The sequence below is a fragment of the Solenopsis invicta genome, chromosome 5 (genome assembly GCF_016802725.1).
Source record: "Solenopsis invicta isolate M01_SB chromosome 5, UNIL_Sinv_3.0, whole genome shotgun sequence".
NCBI classification, from domain to species: domain Eukaryota; kingdom Metazoa; phylum Arthropoda; class Insecta; order Hymenoptera; family Formicidae; genus Solenopsis; species Solenopsis invicta.
The window spans coordinates 10,117,625-10,135,608 of record NC_052668.1 but is presented as its reverse complement, the minus strand read 5'-3'; positions in this window follow the sequence as shown (position 1 = coordinate 10,135,608).

Here is a 17,984-nt window from a genome sequence, read left to right as displayed (position 1 = left end):
CGATTTTTGATTTCTCATGTCTATCTTAAAGATGTAATTGATGATGCGCTTAAGGGGATTTAATCCCAGAGCGCGTAATAAATGATGGTTTTCTCTCTCTCTCTCTCTCTCTCTTTTTCTCTGCTCGCATGCGTATAAAACATACAATGTCTGTAAGAAAAAATTGAAAGAGAATATTAAGCAATTTGAAATTGAAATGATACTTGATACTACGTATCAAAGTGCTCGGTGCAAGCAGGTATTTGTTATAATTCCTCCTTCTTTCAATTTCCTCTCATAGACACTGTATGCTTTGTACCCATGTGTTAACAAGAGAGAACGCATGGTATCAGACACAGTGCGTTTTTTTCTATCCCCCCCTCCCCACTCCTCAAAAACCTGGAAATCGCTCAGTCTAGGTATCTTATGTCTATGATTTGTCTACCCTTACAAGGGGAAGACCCGACAATAATCTCGCCAATTTTAACAAAATTTTATGGGTGTGCAGTATTCACTCACATCTTTATTGTATTAAAGTTGTTTGTTGCAAAACTTTGGCAATGTTAGTGCATACTGCACAACCATAAAATTTTATTAAAATCGGCAAGATTATTATCGGATCTTCTCCTTGTTAATGCTATTGCTCTTACTCTTCACCTTGCGCGCGACCATGAGTCGTTCGATCTTCCGTCGAAAAAAATTTTACAATGCCAACGTCGAGTGAGTTCCTCCACCATTATTCCAGCATCGTCTTAAATAGCGTTTAAAAAATGGATTTAGGGTGTTTAATTTCTACAAAATTCAATATTATTTTCGCGAATTTAAAAACTTGACTCAGACGAACTTTTCTAATCTGATTATTTCTTGTTTGTTGAAAAATGTTGTTGGTTTCAATTCCCCAGTTTGTCTTCACAATATCTACTATCTATGACATATATTTTAAATACGTACGTATTCTAGCAATAAAGCGCGTTTTTGAACGTCCCGTTTGACCACGTTGCGATTGATCACAGTCACTTACAACGGTTGGTACCATTTTTCCATAGTTCAAGCATTGTGAGTGACTGATGGTTAATCGCAATGTGGTCAAAATCCCCCGCGTTTTTAAGTGATAAAAAAGTGGGCCTTATTTAATACTAACTCTATTTGACTCAGGTACTTTTATGTATATAAGGGTGTTCCAAATTGAAATATCAAAACTCCATAGAAAAATCAATAAACAAGAAAAAAAGTTCTTTTGAGATGGTTCGTTGTTGTATCATTTTAGAAAAATCGCAAAAAAGCAAAATGTTGTTCCCATTTTTGCACTTATTTATTACTTATTTCTTCACGGTGTTATTTACTTATTTATTCACGGTGTTATTTACTTAATGTAAATATTGTTCAAAATCCGTTAGCTTGTCTGTCGCGGTACTTGTAATGTAGTTGATGCTTTCCGCTGGTCTCAGAATTGTTATTAATGTAGAGCAGGACATGATTTTCTACTTGCAAAGGGCCCCGCACAAACCTTATGGAATATAAATCCTGGTGAATTTGGTTGAAACTTTGGAAATTTGTAAGTTTACATGGTTCTAATGAAAAACTTTCATTGCCCTAACTTGAAGCATTGAGCCATTTGGGCTTTAGGAACATTTGAAAGTAGGAAATAGGCGACTGCGTGTAGGAAATCACCTAGTAATCACTGGTAATGTCTCCCTTTCCTATCCTCTCCTCATTACTTTTTCTTTTGTTTTCTCTCCTTTAACTTTTTTTGCATGTGTGTGTGTGTGTGTGTGTGTGTGTGTGTGTGTATGTGGAGAGGGAAAACTAATGTTTAAACATCAATAACATTTGCTATATTATCAAAATTTTCTAGCGGTAGACTATTCGCTGCATCGCGAATAGTATAAAAGAGTCTCAAAGGATACCGAACATATTCATGTCGTGTGTATCCAATAAACCATAAAACACTATGTATGTGCATGTATCCAGAGTTTAAGCATCGGATTTGAAGTGCAGTAGTAACCTTGTGAGGACGATTCTCAACATCCATTCCATCATCCATATCATGATCGTCTATCGGTTCAAAAACAACCAGGTTTAATCAGAATTAGAGTGTATTCTCAATTTTGTAATGCAAAATAGCAATTATGGATATTATATTGACCGACAGATGATCATAATATAGATGATGAAATGGATGTTCAGGACGTTCTTCACATTCAAGGTTACTGCCTAACACAAAGTCTAAAATTGGGAGTCTAAAACGTCTTTAAGACATATAAAAGTTGTCTTTAAGACACCTTTCTAAAGTAGCCTTAATGATATCTTTTAGACATTTTAAAGACGTCTTATAACCCAATTTTAGACTTTGTGCTGCACTTGCAAATCCGGTGCTTGAACTCTGGTTACATGTGCACACATAGCGAGTGTTTTATGGTTTACTGGATACACACAACACGAATATGTTAGGTACCCTTTATCGAGACACCTTTATACTATTCGCGATGCAGCAAATAGGTCACCGCAAAAAAATCCTGATACCAAATGTTATTAATGTTTAAACATTAGTTAACCTCCCTCTCCTCCTCGCCCACACACATACATTCACACGCACATAGCAGAGAGGGTTTGGAGTCATCAAATACTACGAAAGTGACGAGCCGTAGAATCTCTGCTGTAACGCACGCGTGCACACGCACGCACACTAACACACGCGGAGAAGGGTAGAAGAGAGAAAAGAAGAGAAAAGAGTAAAGTGGGGAGAGGACAGGAGAGGGAAGCATTATCAGGTAATTTTGTACATGCAGTCGCCTATTTTCTACTTTCAACTATCCCTAGAGCCCAAACGGCTCAATGTATTAAGTTAGGACAATAGGAGCTTTCTATCAGGATCATGTAAACTACAAATTTCCAAAATTTTAGCCAAATCCACCGAGACCCATTTTCCATAAGGTTTGTGCGGGGTCCTTTGCTCTTAATGGTTCTTAACAGGATGCTATAGTGACCAAAGAACTTCCTCGACGTCGGCATTGCAGATTATTTTTCGAGGGAGACCAGGCTATCGCTCTTTGTCCAACGCATAGATCTGTCTTTGTTTTTCGATTATTTCGCCATCTGCGAAAAGACCTATCAACTACAGCCACTGCTCTTCTTGCCATCGTTTACGTGCGCTAAGCGAAATTTGGACACGTACAGCTGTTCACCTATTAAACTTTTTTGTTAGGTTGTTGACTGAAACGATACACAGTCAGTGTTGTGTGTTAGAGTTTTCTGAAGTTCGCCCTGGTCTCATTTTATACATACGAGCTGCAGAACGTCAGTAAATAACAAAAATTAACCTTGGTTGACAGATCCACGAGTCGAAAATAAATGAATTTTTAACTTTTTGATCGATTTTCTCATAAAATTTACCAGAGCAGACTTTGTTTTGGTGCGTACTTTTATTTTGCAAAAGGATTTTGTGATCTGTAAAGCCAATTCAAAAATTAATGAACACTGTAATGGTCGGTAATTTCCGTCAGTATAGCATCCTCTTAATGAATTAAAAACAAGCTGATCTCTCGCAGCCTATTGAAAGTCAATGTAATGACTTGCCAATTCGGCACTCTTCTGTTTGGAAATCGACGCGCACCACTTCCGTAGCACTATCGTCACAAAAACCGTACCTGAAAACCATATCAACATATTTAATGTTAGAATACGCACACAACATATTCTGACAGGAGTAATTCACTCGATGGCTTGTGAGCTAAGTAGCTAACAAGTAGCTAACAAATTTACAGGACAAAATCAGAAATGTAAACAGATAAAAAGTTTTTACCAGAAAACAAAATATTCGTTATTCCTGCATGCTTTTGTTTGGAAATCGGTACGTGTACTTTTACACTACCTCTGAAATATTATCATCGTTAAAATCATACACAAAAACAATAATGTTATTGTTTTCGTCTTTTTGTGTACGATTTTAGCGTTGATAACTTTAGAGATCATGCAAAAGCATGTGTTCAGAACAGGAATAATAGCAACAAGCTTGTATTCTTGTCGACAGATCGCTTGTATTTTGATTCTTATCATTGAGAATTCTGAACTAGTGATGAATCGTTGATAGACGAAAATCTTTGAAAGCAAAAGCAAAGTCGATGAAAATTTTTTAGTTCAAACTCGAAACAAAGATAAAACGGTATTAAAAGGGCAGCCATCTTTAACACAAACATTACCATCAATGATAATGCCGACTTCTAATTAACATCGAGAGAGAGCCGAAAAGATCTATTAACTTCAAGATCCGCGCAAAGAATCTCGAAAAATCCAAAATAATAATAGCATTTTTCTTTGGGATACACTGAGTGCGAGCTTGGTGTAACCAAGCACTTTGCATTGCATCAGTTGCATGTGAACACTGCACTGCAGTTCATGGTTATAACATATTCGCTCTACACCCCCCCCCCTTTGCATTAGTATAGTGAAATCACACTTTGTACATAAAACTATACTACACCGAAATCACGAAAACGCATCACATTTAAAATTCGCTGTCACCAGTCATGAAAATACATAATGTGTCCTATAAGTTTTAAGACTGTGGCTATAAAAGATGCAAAATATTGCAAAAAAATTTTCAACAAATTTTTTATTCGAAATAGTCTTCATTAGAAGTAATACACATGTTGGCACAATTTTTCAACCTTTTCATGCCTTTCAAAAACTCCTCTTTTGAAATACTGTTTAACTTCATTGTCGCGGCTTCTTGTATCTCGTCTATCGACGCAAAATAGTCCCCTTTCAAGTCCATCTTTAATTTGGGGAACAGAAAATAGTCAAAGGAACTCAAATCAGGCAAGTACGATGGGTGGCTGAGCACGGGAACCATTTTTTTGGCAAAAAATTGTGTGCTAATCTCCGCGATATGCGCTGGTGCGTTATCGTGCAAGAGGAAAAAAGAACGATCTCTTCACAACTCAGGTCGAACACGCGCAATTTCTTTGCAAAAACGATCCAGCACTTGTTGATAGAATGAAGCATTCACAATATTATCTTGAGGAACAAATTCTTTGTGGACAATGTCTTTGGAGTAAAAAAAAAATGACCAACATTGTCTTGATTTTTGATTTTTGAAATCACAATTTTTTGGTCGCAAAAAACAGTAGCACGAGACATAACAAATCCACCATAAGCTAATTTTAATATTTCGAACGTTTTCGTCGCACTTTTACCGGTTTTGAAACAAAATGTAATCGCAACACGTTGTTCTTTATTTTTATTCATCGTGAAATTATGACCGCGGCCACTTTGATATTACGCGAACTGTTATTGAACAGCTGCATGTAATCAGATGGACTTGAAACTTCGTATGGGGGAGAGGAAAGTTGTAGTAACTAGTTCCTAAAATTTCATGAATATAGCGCTAATAATACCGATTTTATAGTTACAGTCATAAAACTTATGGGACACACTGTGTACGTTACACTGTTTGAGTGTTGCACTAGTAGATGATAGGGCAGCCAAGGAAAAGTGCTATAAGATAGCGCATTTTTGCGTTTTGGGAAAAGTAACGATTTCCGGTCGCTACGATGTACTGTCCATAACGAGTTTGTTGTCATCAATTATTATAATTTTTCATTTCGCATTTTGCACTACACTGCAAGTTCATGCGAGTGTTAAATCATACATTGTTTTGCTGTTTCCCATACAGCACAAAAAATTGCAGTAACATTGCAGCAATGTTGCAATGTTGTAGATTGCAATGCAATATTATGGAGACATTGCAGAAACATAAATTAACAATATGCCTTCAACATCTCATAGCATATGCCAGTAATATTCCAGAAACATTGCAATATTATAATTTTTTAATAAAATAAACGCAATAAAGAGACGTTACTAAATTTTCTGCTGAATCTCTACATTCCCTAACAGTACAACTGTTCATACATCGATTATATGTCAACTCATCCAAGTCAGGTTTTCAGAGTTGACTGCAAATCGACTTTGCATAAACATCTGCAGACATCTTTTAAATGTTGTTCTAAGATGTCTAGAAAAAGGCATGCAATCCCGTGATGCTGTATGCATCATAGTATTGTTGAGAAACATAAATATTTATATTAATAGACGAAATAGATCCATATATGAAGAAACCTCGATCTACATCCCAATGAACAAATAATATTTTTTAATAGTTTTTTTAATAAAAATTTTTTCATATTTAATTATTATATTATGTTGATATATATTTTCTAATTGTATTCTTATTTAAACAAATAACAGAACAGTTATTCCAGATGCTATTCTGCATTTGCAAAATTAGTAAAAAAAACTATAATTTTATATTTGTTTATATAAATACTCTGCTTTAATTATACATATTTCATATTTTCTATAACGTATATTGACATGATCTCTCAGTTATATACATATATCAGCATAAAGTGTTCTCAGGTCATCATGAAGGATAAGTTTGCAACGATCACTGAGGTCAAGTAACGTTCACCAGAGTTGCGACTTGGATGGATGACTGCTTGGAAATTTCCGGAAAAAAGTTCCTAAAATTTTTTTTTGTGAAAAATGTTTTTTAAAATGTTACAAAAATATTGTTTTGTTCATTGGAATTATGTGGTGTAATAATATTTATGTGAATATTTTGTAAAAATTCATAACATTCCAAGCAACAAAATTGGTTAAAGAATATGTTTAATAAACGTTGAAAATCAATTTTATACATATAATCTGAAAAATAAACGTTTAAAGTTTGAGACGATTTTTATACTAATTTAAGAGGATGCTATAGTGACCAAAGAACTTCCTCGACGTCGGCATTGCAGATTATTTTTCGAGGGAGACCAGGCTATCGCTCTTTGTCCAACGCATAGATCTGTCTTTGTTTTTCGATTATTTCGCCATCTGCGAAAAGACCTATCAACTACAGCCACTGCTCTTCTTGCCATCGTTTACGTGCGCTAAGCGAAATTTGGACACGTACAGCTGTTCACCTATTAAACTTTTTTGTTAGGTTGTTGACTGAAACGATACACAGTCAGTGTTGTGTGTTAGAGTTTTCTGAAGTTCGCCCTGGTCTCATTTTATACATACGAGCTGCAGAACGTTAGTAAATAACAAAAATTAACCTTGGTTGACAGATCCACGAAATAAATGAATTTTTAACTTTTTGATCGATTTTCTCATAAAATTTACCAGAGCAGACTTTGTTTTGGTGCGTACTTTTATTTTGCAAAAGGATTTTGTGATCTGTAAAGCCAATTCAAAAATTAATGAACACTGTAATGGTCGGTAATTTCCGTCAGTATAGCATCCTCTTAAAGCATCTATAGTAACCGTTTGACCATAGCTTATGAATACCAGACTTAGACATATTTTTGAACAACGTTTACTTTACAACGTTTATTTTAACGTTTTTTTTTATTAGTGTAAAATACCGTTTTTATATGAGACATTTCGACCGATTAATAAACGTATTTTTATACATCACAAAAACGTTTCGGCTAAACGTTTATTAAACATTTATTAAACGTAACTATGTTGCTTGGGATTGCAATGTTGCTGGGATGTTTTAATGCAATATTTCAAAAAGCGGACATCTTAATGTTGCTGCAATCTTCCAGCAATGTTGCATCAATGTTTCGCAATTAATGTGCAATATTACAATGTTTCAATGAAATTATTCTGCAATGTTCCTGCAATCTCTCGGTGCTGTATAGGTTGAATATTTTGAATTCTTTTTGGAATCAATTTTTTTGTAATTAAAGATTATGCCATCTGAAGATTCGAGAGTTTGCGCTTTTATCAATTCTCTCTTTCCTAGAACCACATGAAACGCTTTTCTGTGTGCGTTTGGCAGACGTTCTCCTCTTAAATAGTATGCGTACTGATTTTCAAACAGGAGAATGCCGGAACAACAAAGTATTACTACAAATGTCCACGTTTTGAACAATATCTACATTAAACAAGTAACAATGTAATTAAATAAACATAAATAAATAAACAGCGTTTTGTTTTTTTTTGCAACTTTTCCCAAAACAAAGTAAAAACAAACGTATCTCTTAAGTTCCGTTTTTAGTTTATCACTTTGACTATCTAATATGGTGTGATAGCAAGAACTTCAAACTGGATGTCAAGCTGTATCGTGCTATCATCGACTAATTGAGAAATAAGTGAACTAGAATTGACGTCACGTCGATAATATGTCAGTCATGTCGATATTATTTACATATCAATACTTATGAAGTAAAGGTATTATATGTGCATAAGCAAATAAAAAATCAAATTAAAACGACAAAATGTTCTATCAGTCTGAAGTAACTGCTGGCAGTCCATATTAGATAGTCAAAGATTTATCGATCCTTTACATGCTTTCAAAGTTTTGATATTTAATTTCCGAAATACCCTATTTATATAGAGGAAGGACGGCGGGCGTGGAATATAACTAGGGTGGTGGAATGTCATTATATCTCATATTATTTGTATTGAATTGTAAAAACAACCATTAAAATTACTTTGTTACAGTTTATTTAGACATTTTAGGATGATTACTGGTCATTAGTGTTCACTATGGTTTTATAAAAGCGGAATTTCTGTTTTACAGATAATAGAAATTTTTACAAGTGTATACTCTCTATATAATTTTGAGAAGTATGATACGTATTAATTTTTTAACTTTAGTGTAACTTGAAGGACTTAGATGAAAATTTCAAATAATATTATGGAATTTAATATATATCATAATGTGTGTATGAAGTCTGCAAATAAAGTTATATTGTATGTGGGCTGTGGTTGTGGAACATAGTTGTCCGCCATCTCTCTTGTAAATTTATAATTTCATTGTACAATGTTATAGAAGCAAAGAAATTATTTAAAAAAATTTTAAGTTTTATTTAACTTTTTAAGTCAAAAAGTATTAAAAAAATTTTTTTAATAAAATATATTTTATGAAATGTTTATAAAACCTTGTTTTGTGGCTTATTTGTGTATCAAATTTACAAAAGATCATTAATTTGTTTTTTTTTATAAATAAAATTGCTTTTCATGACATTAGTTATTAGTACTCGATGATCCCTTTGTTATTCCAAAAATACATCCTTTCTTCTATCTTGAGCAAATAGTAAATTATGTTTATTCTAAATACACAATTTTCTATCAATAAGGTAAATTGTAAAACTATGACTAATAAATTGACGTTGGTTAGAATTGTGTCGTGTATAATATTTATATTGAGTTATTATCAAAAAACAAAATAATATTCTATAACCCCTTTTTTTGTTTATAAAATAGTACAGGACTTTTCATCTCATTGTTAGTCCGCTCTACCTGCATACAATAGAATATATACAGAGTGTCTGACAATTAATGATAAATCTCTCGCATGTAGGTAGAATGGATCAAACTGAGTTAACAAATCCTGTATCACTTTGCGATCTTAGCAACAGTTAACAAATTATAAATTAATAAAAATTCCGAATTAGTCCCGCCCACCGCCAAATCCAAACGTGCGATCGAGATTGCCAAGCGCGCAGGGCGGGGTGTTTATTGCTTGTTGCGGGGAGCAGTAACGGCTACGCAGAAGTGTCGTGTAATGCTAGGCCCTCGCTTTAGGGCAAGCAGTAAACTTCCCGCCCTGCACGCTTGGCAATCTCGACCGCGCGATTTGGATTTGACAGTGGCCGGACTAGATCGGAATATTTATTAATTTATAACTCGTTAACTATTACGAGGATCGTAAAGTGGTACATGATTTTTCGACTCAGTTTGGTTCATTCTACCTGCATGCAAGAAATTTATCAATAATTGTCAGACACCCTGTATATAGATATACAGGGTGTATAAAAATGTCGAAACTCCTAAATTTTTCCATTTTTTTTGCATTTTACAAGAAAATATTTTAGACAAAAGTTGTAGGTTTCGAAAGATCTATTTACTGATTTTATCAGTTTGACCTTGGATGGCGTCGCCAAGGTCACATCAAAATTACATTAACTTTTTTAAATAGAACACCCTATTTTTGATTCCATAATCTAATAGCTAGTGTCAAGATCTTTTCAAAACTCTACAAGAAAGTTTATTTTTGTTGAGTACTTTCCGAGTTGTGAGGCTTGAAAGCTACAGTGTACTCAAACTTTTAAACGTCACAACTCGGAAAGTACTTAACAAAAATAAACTTTCTTGTAGGGTTTTGGAAAACTCTCGAAATCGACTACAAGAAAGTGCAATAAAAAATATAGAATTAGAGAAATGCCGATACCCTTTAATCAGGAAACTACCGATACTTAGCGTGCTCGAGTGGTATTAAATACATAAGACGTAATATTGTAAAAAAACTCGGACACGCCAAATATTTTTTTTCACTATGATTCCGTTTGTTGTTTTGTCACTTGAAGTTTGTTTTATGAAACTTAAAATTATTTGAAAAAATAATAGATTGAATTTTTACTGCATATACTTTTTAGTAATCGAACACTTTGCTAATTGTTTTAATGAATAGTCTTAATATACATGTTTTAAAAAAGTTTAGAGTTTACGTGGGTTTAGAGGAAAAAACTATTGTGTTTTTTTATGTATAATGAAATACTTAGCTAATTGTATGATCTATCTAATCTATTTTTGGAATAGTTGAATTTAAAAACATGTTTTTAATATAAGATAGTTATACTAATATATGATAGAGGAGAAGAAGGTATTATGGCTACTGTCGACAATCTAGCTATCCCTATTATTATTTCCGTTATTAGGTGACGTATTCTAACAATTGCTTATGGAGTTATTCGTTTAGTAGCTCGCCATTTTTTAATGGTGCTAATATGCCAATACATAATGACTGACAATTGTTATAAGGCATTTTTATTTTTGAGCACTTCTAAACTTCTTCAAGGTACACTTTTAACCTTTAATTACGTACACTTCCTCATTATTCTTAAACTTGAGTGTATTATTACACGAAGGTACATACACTCGAGTGCTTTTTTATTATTTAACTTTTTATTCGGCCGTATATATTTCGAGTTATATAAAATTAAAACAACAATATAAAATTTTGTTAATATGGATTTGTTGTACCGGCGGGTGCAACAAGATAAACTTTTTGGGATTCGGTCCGTCTGAAGGGTTAGGACCCACGAGGAGGATACTTGGAGGAAGACGCGCGGGGTGGCAAATAACACTTTTCACCTTTTTTACTGACACTTTTATTCCCCAAACTTTATTATAAACGTTTTTCCTCTTAATACAATCAAATCGCGGTGCACGGATCACGCGTTGTCGCGCACTCGGCCGCTGGATGGTTTGCGGGGTGTCGGGTGTCCGACTTATCGCGGAGCGCGCGCGTGCCGTTCGTGCTTTTCGTAAGAATCTCCCGCTGCCCATAATTAGGCAGCCTAACTTATAGTTTCTGTATTATTGATATGGTGGGGCATTAGGCCCTCGCGGTGACCATATATGGTCATGCTCGCGTCAATCGTGCGATGCTTATGCTGCTCGCGCGATTAACAAATTCCGCAATCTTGCATTTCCGGTGCAACGAGCGCTCGTGGCGTGATTGTTGCTAAGCGGATATGCAAGACAATTAAAGTAGCTTATGAGGCTACAACAGATTATTTAAGCGAAATTTTTATTTCGAAATGTTTCTTTGATAAATCGATTGTTATTCTAAAGAGCGGTGTTTAGAAACATTAGAGATCAATCTAAGTTAAAAAAAATAAAGCCAATCTTTTTCAATATGAAGTTAGAGAAGGTCTCGAATGACATAAATGTTAGATGTGACAACAATAACATGGTGTTTAATTTGGAGATCAATCTTGATCCAAAAAACTTCATGAACTAAAACATAAGTCCCATAGGGCAGATACAAGATAAGTGGTTCATCAACTTATCGAACAAAACTATTCCAACTGAGGTATGTCGTTTGTTGCAATTAGGAAAAGGTTTTTGTTTGCCTATTAGTAACAAAAAAAAACAGCAATATATGAGTTCATCAAGGACATAGAGAGCAATATGATAAATGCCAACAACATCACAAAATCTAAGATTAGAGGCATCGTAGTGCCACAATTAAACCAGTTCTTAGACAAAAAAATTAGTGTTGATCCGAATGATAAACACTGTCATATCTACATAGTTTCACCTTAAAATATTGTAGAGACAACCCAGACACTATTTTTACGAAAGCCAACAAAGGTAATGTGACAGTTGCAATAGATGTACATCAATATCAAAGTAAGATGGTTAGCATGTTAAGCGACGATGAGACATACAACATTGTAACTAGGGATCCAACAAAGAACATCGAGATGAAATTGACGACAATACTAAAAAAATGGTTGGCTCGAGGTTACATCACAAAAAAATTATACCTTTCTTTAAATAAACATAGAGACTTCTCGTTGCCGAAAGCGTACGGCCTCCCTAAGGTACATAAAAAAGACACGCCTCTCAGAATAATAGTCTCTTCAAGAAACACTACTCTGTACTCCTTTGCTTCTTATTTACATACGATATTAAATGACAATTTACCATAATCTAAGAGTTTTGTAAAAACAACTTTGACCTTTATGAACAATTGGCTAACAAAAGATTATCAAATAATAAGATTTTAATCTTGTTAGACATCTCATTATTCACGAATGTTTCTCGGGATCTTTCAATAGAAGGCATTAAAAATAGGTGGGAATTAATTAAGAATAACACTAGCTTACCGGAGGATGAATTTATCTTGGCTGTACAATTTGTACTGTCCTCTACTTATTTCACATTTAATAACATAATTTATCAGCAAACTTATGGCACACCGATGGGATCGCCACTCTCACCAATTATAGCAGACATCGTTATGCAGGATCTAGACAGCATTGCTCTAAATAATATCGGACTTAAAATTCTATTTCCGTTATGTAGACGACATTTGGTTAGCTTCACCGAAAAATCAAGCAAACACAATTTTGGATACCTTTAATAACATAAATAGGAGATTACAATTTACCATAAAGACAGAAAAAGATCGCAACATTAGCTTCCTAGATATTTCAATCAGTGTATACAATGATATTTTAATTTTAAATTGGTATCAAAAACCAACATACTCGAGAAGATATTTGTCTTTCTTTTCGGGCCACCCGATACACTATAACATCGGTACGATATACAGTTTAATTGATAGAGCTATATTATTATCTCATCCTTCATTCTACCAAAAGAACTTAGAATTTATAATCGACATACATTTGACCAATGGTTATCCCATTGATTTAATTTTTAACAAGATGCAATCGAGACTAAAAAAAAATGTTCTATAAAATTAAAGGAGGTAAGAGGCCTGTCTCAGAAGAAACAACAAAAAAAAAATCATTGTAGTACCATACATAAAAAATGTTTCTGAAACGCTAACATCGGCAATAGACAAAAATCAGTTTACCATAGGCTACAAATGCCTTAACAGACTTAACGGTATTATAAAAAGACACAAGGACAGGGACCCAATAGATGACAACAATAATGTTATATATAAAATTAACTGCAAAGATTGTGATGTAACCTACGTAGGCCAAACCATAAGAAAACTATGAACGAGAGTGAACGAACACAGAAAAAACAACAACAAGAATGCATCGGGATACTCGGTAATCACAGAACATAGAATAAAATACAATCATAGTTTTGATTGGGACAATCCGGAAATTTTAGATTATGAACAAAATTACTGCAAAAAATTAATCTCTGAAATGATTCACATAAAAGCCCAAAAGAACAGCATCAATTTGAATAGTGATACCGAGTATCTTAATGAATCTTATTTTGATTTATTAGTCAGAATCAAAAACAGTAACTTTCGAGATACACGACGAAGAAACGATGTTATGATCAACACCGATACGACCTTGTGAAAAATCGTTAGCGGAGTCTCGAAATTTAGTCGATCACGATCTGTCGACAAGCACGTTTGTACCATTCCTCTCTCCACAAAAATGTACGTCAATTTCGTTAAAATCTCAACCAACAAATTGGTATGTAACTTGTCTTTAATTATAATAGCAATCAAGATTAGTAATACACAATAAGAAAAATTGTATAAAATCGATATACACGACATACTTACACGATGACAGCTAGATACAATAAATAAAGATCTGCATGAATAATAGAAACAAATACACAGTAACAACACAAGATAACAGCACAGGACGAGAAATGCAGTTTTATGTTACAAACTTTGACTCCGGAATTTAGAACATTTAATTAACTTATGTAATATTTAAATTAATATGTAATTAATTTGTCAGAATATTTTGTATATAGCGGCTGAAGAAGGCCTTAGTAAAGCAAAAACTAGTCCTGCGTTATTTATTTCGAATGCTAAGTGAGAAAATATATTTAATTTTTAACAACTATAATTACTGCTCATCATTGGCCTGTTTTTGACATTAAAGTTTAGGAATACACAAGCGACACATATTATAATATTTTTTAAGTGTTTTTTAAATGTTTTCCTAATAAAAATATTTTCATTATTTAATTTAATTATTGTCATTATATGTCATTATATTGACATATATTTTCTAATTGCATTCTTATTTAAACAAATAACAGAAAAGTTATTCCAGATGCTATTCCGCATTTGTGAAATTAGTAAAAAAACTATAATTTTATATTTGTTTATATAAATAATGTGCTTTAATTATACATATTTCATTTGTTCGATAACGTACATTGACCTGATTTATCAATTATACATATGCATCAGCACAAAATGTTCATAGGTCATCACAAGGAATCAATCCGCAACGATCACAAAGGTTAAGCAACGTTCACTGGGGTCGCGACTTGGATGGGTAAATGCTTAGAAATTTCCAAAAAAAATTTCTAAAAATTGAATTTTTTGAAAGAATTTTTTGTTTAATATTACAAAAATATTGTTTTGCTTACGTAGATTCCGTAGAAACGTTATGATTTCGCAAAATCCATTATGTGTAAATGCACTCGCATTAATGAAATACTCAATAATCAATAGAAGTGCACTTGGAACTCAATAGCTAATCATTATAATTTAAGCTATTTAAGACTCCTGACTCAGCCAAAAACTCCGCGTTGACGGTAGCGACATTCCGTCGCGGACAAAATTAGAAGTAATACACGTGAAACGTGACAGATTGACGATGAGATGTTATCATGCATGTTATTTTGTTATTATGTGTTTCATTGTGAAAATATGACTTGTCTCGTATTTATCAAATTTGTAAAAATGGACCGCGAGTAAAAAAATTCCTTTGAATTTTATACATAAAAGTATATTTTTTACTTCTTTCAATAGCTATCTGTGTGTTTTCCTGTCTGAATAGACGTAACTTTACGTGCTTTTTACGACTATTTTCTGACTTCTAGGCGAAAAAAGGATAGTCGTGACCAATATTTAGAAGTATTTTAAAGCCATCTGATTAGTTTGCTTTATCCAAATTGGCTTTATTTACAAATGGCACGTCGGACAATATTACGTGCCCACGTGTTTTCCTCTTTCAATAGCTTCACTTCACATGCTTTTTACGACTATTTACTGACTATTAAGCGGAAAAAGGATAGTCGTGACCGATATTTAGAAGTGTTTTAAAGTCTACTTAGTCTGTTTTATCCAAATTGGCTTTATTTACAAATGGCATGTCGGACAAAATTACGTGTCATTTCACACAATTTCTCGCTTCTGACGTCACAATTTCAATATGGCCGCGGTGAGTACTCAGGAGCCTTAATCAATCTATTATAATATTTTTATTGTATTAGGAAAGACTCTGAAAATAAGAATTTGTACCGAGAGAGCCAACACAGGTTATTCATGTGTGAGTAATTAGTGAACAAGCGTTACATAACGAATTACAAACATTTTGATCCTAGTTTTGGATCATCTTCTGAAGATAAAAATATTGTAATATGTAGATTGATAAAATAGATATATTATAATAATTGGCTATTGAGTTTCAAGTGCATTTCCGTTGATTATTAAAGAGAATTTCATTAATGCGAGTGCATTTACACATAATGGATTTTGCAAAATCATAACGTTCTTATTGATGCGACAAATGCAAAACGGGCCATAGATATTATCATTTGTAACATCAACATCACAAACTTTTATTTAATTTTTTTTTATACTTATTACTTATATAATTATCAATTGCATTTAATTACAACAATTGTATTGTAATTACAAATAAGATTAAGAGACCGCAGTTAGCAATGTTGGGATTAAAGAAATCATAATTTAAGTGCAGAAACTTTGAACTACACTGACATTCTATATCATTGCATATAAATGCCAGGTACAAAGTACGATACATATTATGGAAAAGAACTCATTTGTAAAACCGGAATTTGCAAAACATTTTACACTATTGAAAATTCGATTTAGGGAAGACCGGGACAATTCGACAGACGGGGTAATTCGAAAAATGGAAATATCTTTTTATGGGTACATATTAAAAATTTACTTTAAATACTGTAAATAACTCCTAATATAACGATATTACTAACAAAGTTTCGTTGGTAACGGCGTCACATTGAAGTCGTAGTAGTGAAAAATATTTTGCGACAGTCAAAATAATTTCTGATAATCAGCATTTCTTTGAAATTTAAGTAAGATAAATAAGGTTCTTCTTGAAAACTTTGAATGTATCATGTTCAGTTAAATATATTTGAAACATTTCGTGTTTACTTTTTGCTGTGTGTTGTCTATTTTTGTCAATCATACGCAATAATGTGCACAGTTGATGTCGGGGCTATTCGAAAACCAAATGACGAATTGTCGTTCGGACAATTTTTTTTCTTTCATATTTGCGTACCAAAATACACAATTTAATACTCCACAAATGTAATTACACAAAATATGAAGAGTCCCTGACTTGTTCCGAAAACGCTAAAGTAATAAAATTTTTTATTGTGCGTTTGTATTCTTTTATTGTATGTAACATTTCTTTATAATACTTTATATCTTTTTCTGGATAAAACAAAATCCTAACAATAGTTTTTTTTACATTTTTTCATCTTAAAATACAAATTTCAGGATATTTCCGGGTTGGTTGCGAATTACAACTATTCGAAATACTTGGCATTGGTCGACATTTTTATATGTACATCAAAGCAAGTACATTTCCATGTTCTATCTATACCGGAATTGTGAAGGGGAAGGTTCAACCTTTCAAACCATCTCATGTTTTTTTTAATAAATATAGGACTCCGGAAACGTAAAAGAAAAAAAGTTTTCCGAATAGCCCCGATCTCCCCAACATGCGTGATAATTGTAACTTTATTCGAGAGAACTTCTACAATTTTTTGGAACTAAATTAAAAAATTAAAAATACAAGTAAATTAATTACAATTTAAATTAGTTCATCAAAAAATAGTTATTTTTTGAGTTTAGTATATTCATCTAAGAGCTTTTCTTAAAGTTGGAAGCAATTTTCAAAATCGTCTTTCTCAATGATGCTTAGTGTTTTCTACAATTTTGAATCTTAAATCTGACAAATCCTTTTCTCTTTTGGTTGCATTTTTATTTTAGAGACAAACAAGTAGAAAACGGAAAGAGTCAAATCGGGAAAACAAGGTGGAAAGGTCAGGAAAGATTATAATCATGTTTTTTGTCGGAAACTGTTAGATAGTTCTTGCATTATAACAACACGAAAACTGCTCTATGTACTAGGTTTTGACAAAAAATTATTACATGGCTGTAGTTTCTTACTTCACGATCTGGATCTGCGCAAATATGTTTAATTCATAAGATAAAAATACAACTGAAAAAAAAGAAAAATATCTGTTGATGTTGCTGAGATTTAAACAAAATAATAGAAGATACTAAACTAAAGAAGATATTAAACTAACAAGATTGAAAAATAGGAGTTTGAAAATTGCTTCCAGCAATGGTTAAAAGGCTTAGACTATTTTATAAAGTTAAAAGTAAAATTAATTATAATAAAGAAATAGCTCAATCTAAATGTATCATCTTTTTAATGTGTAAAATTTATTTTATATCGTATTGTTCA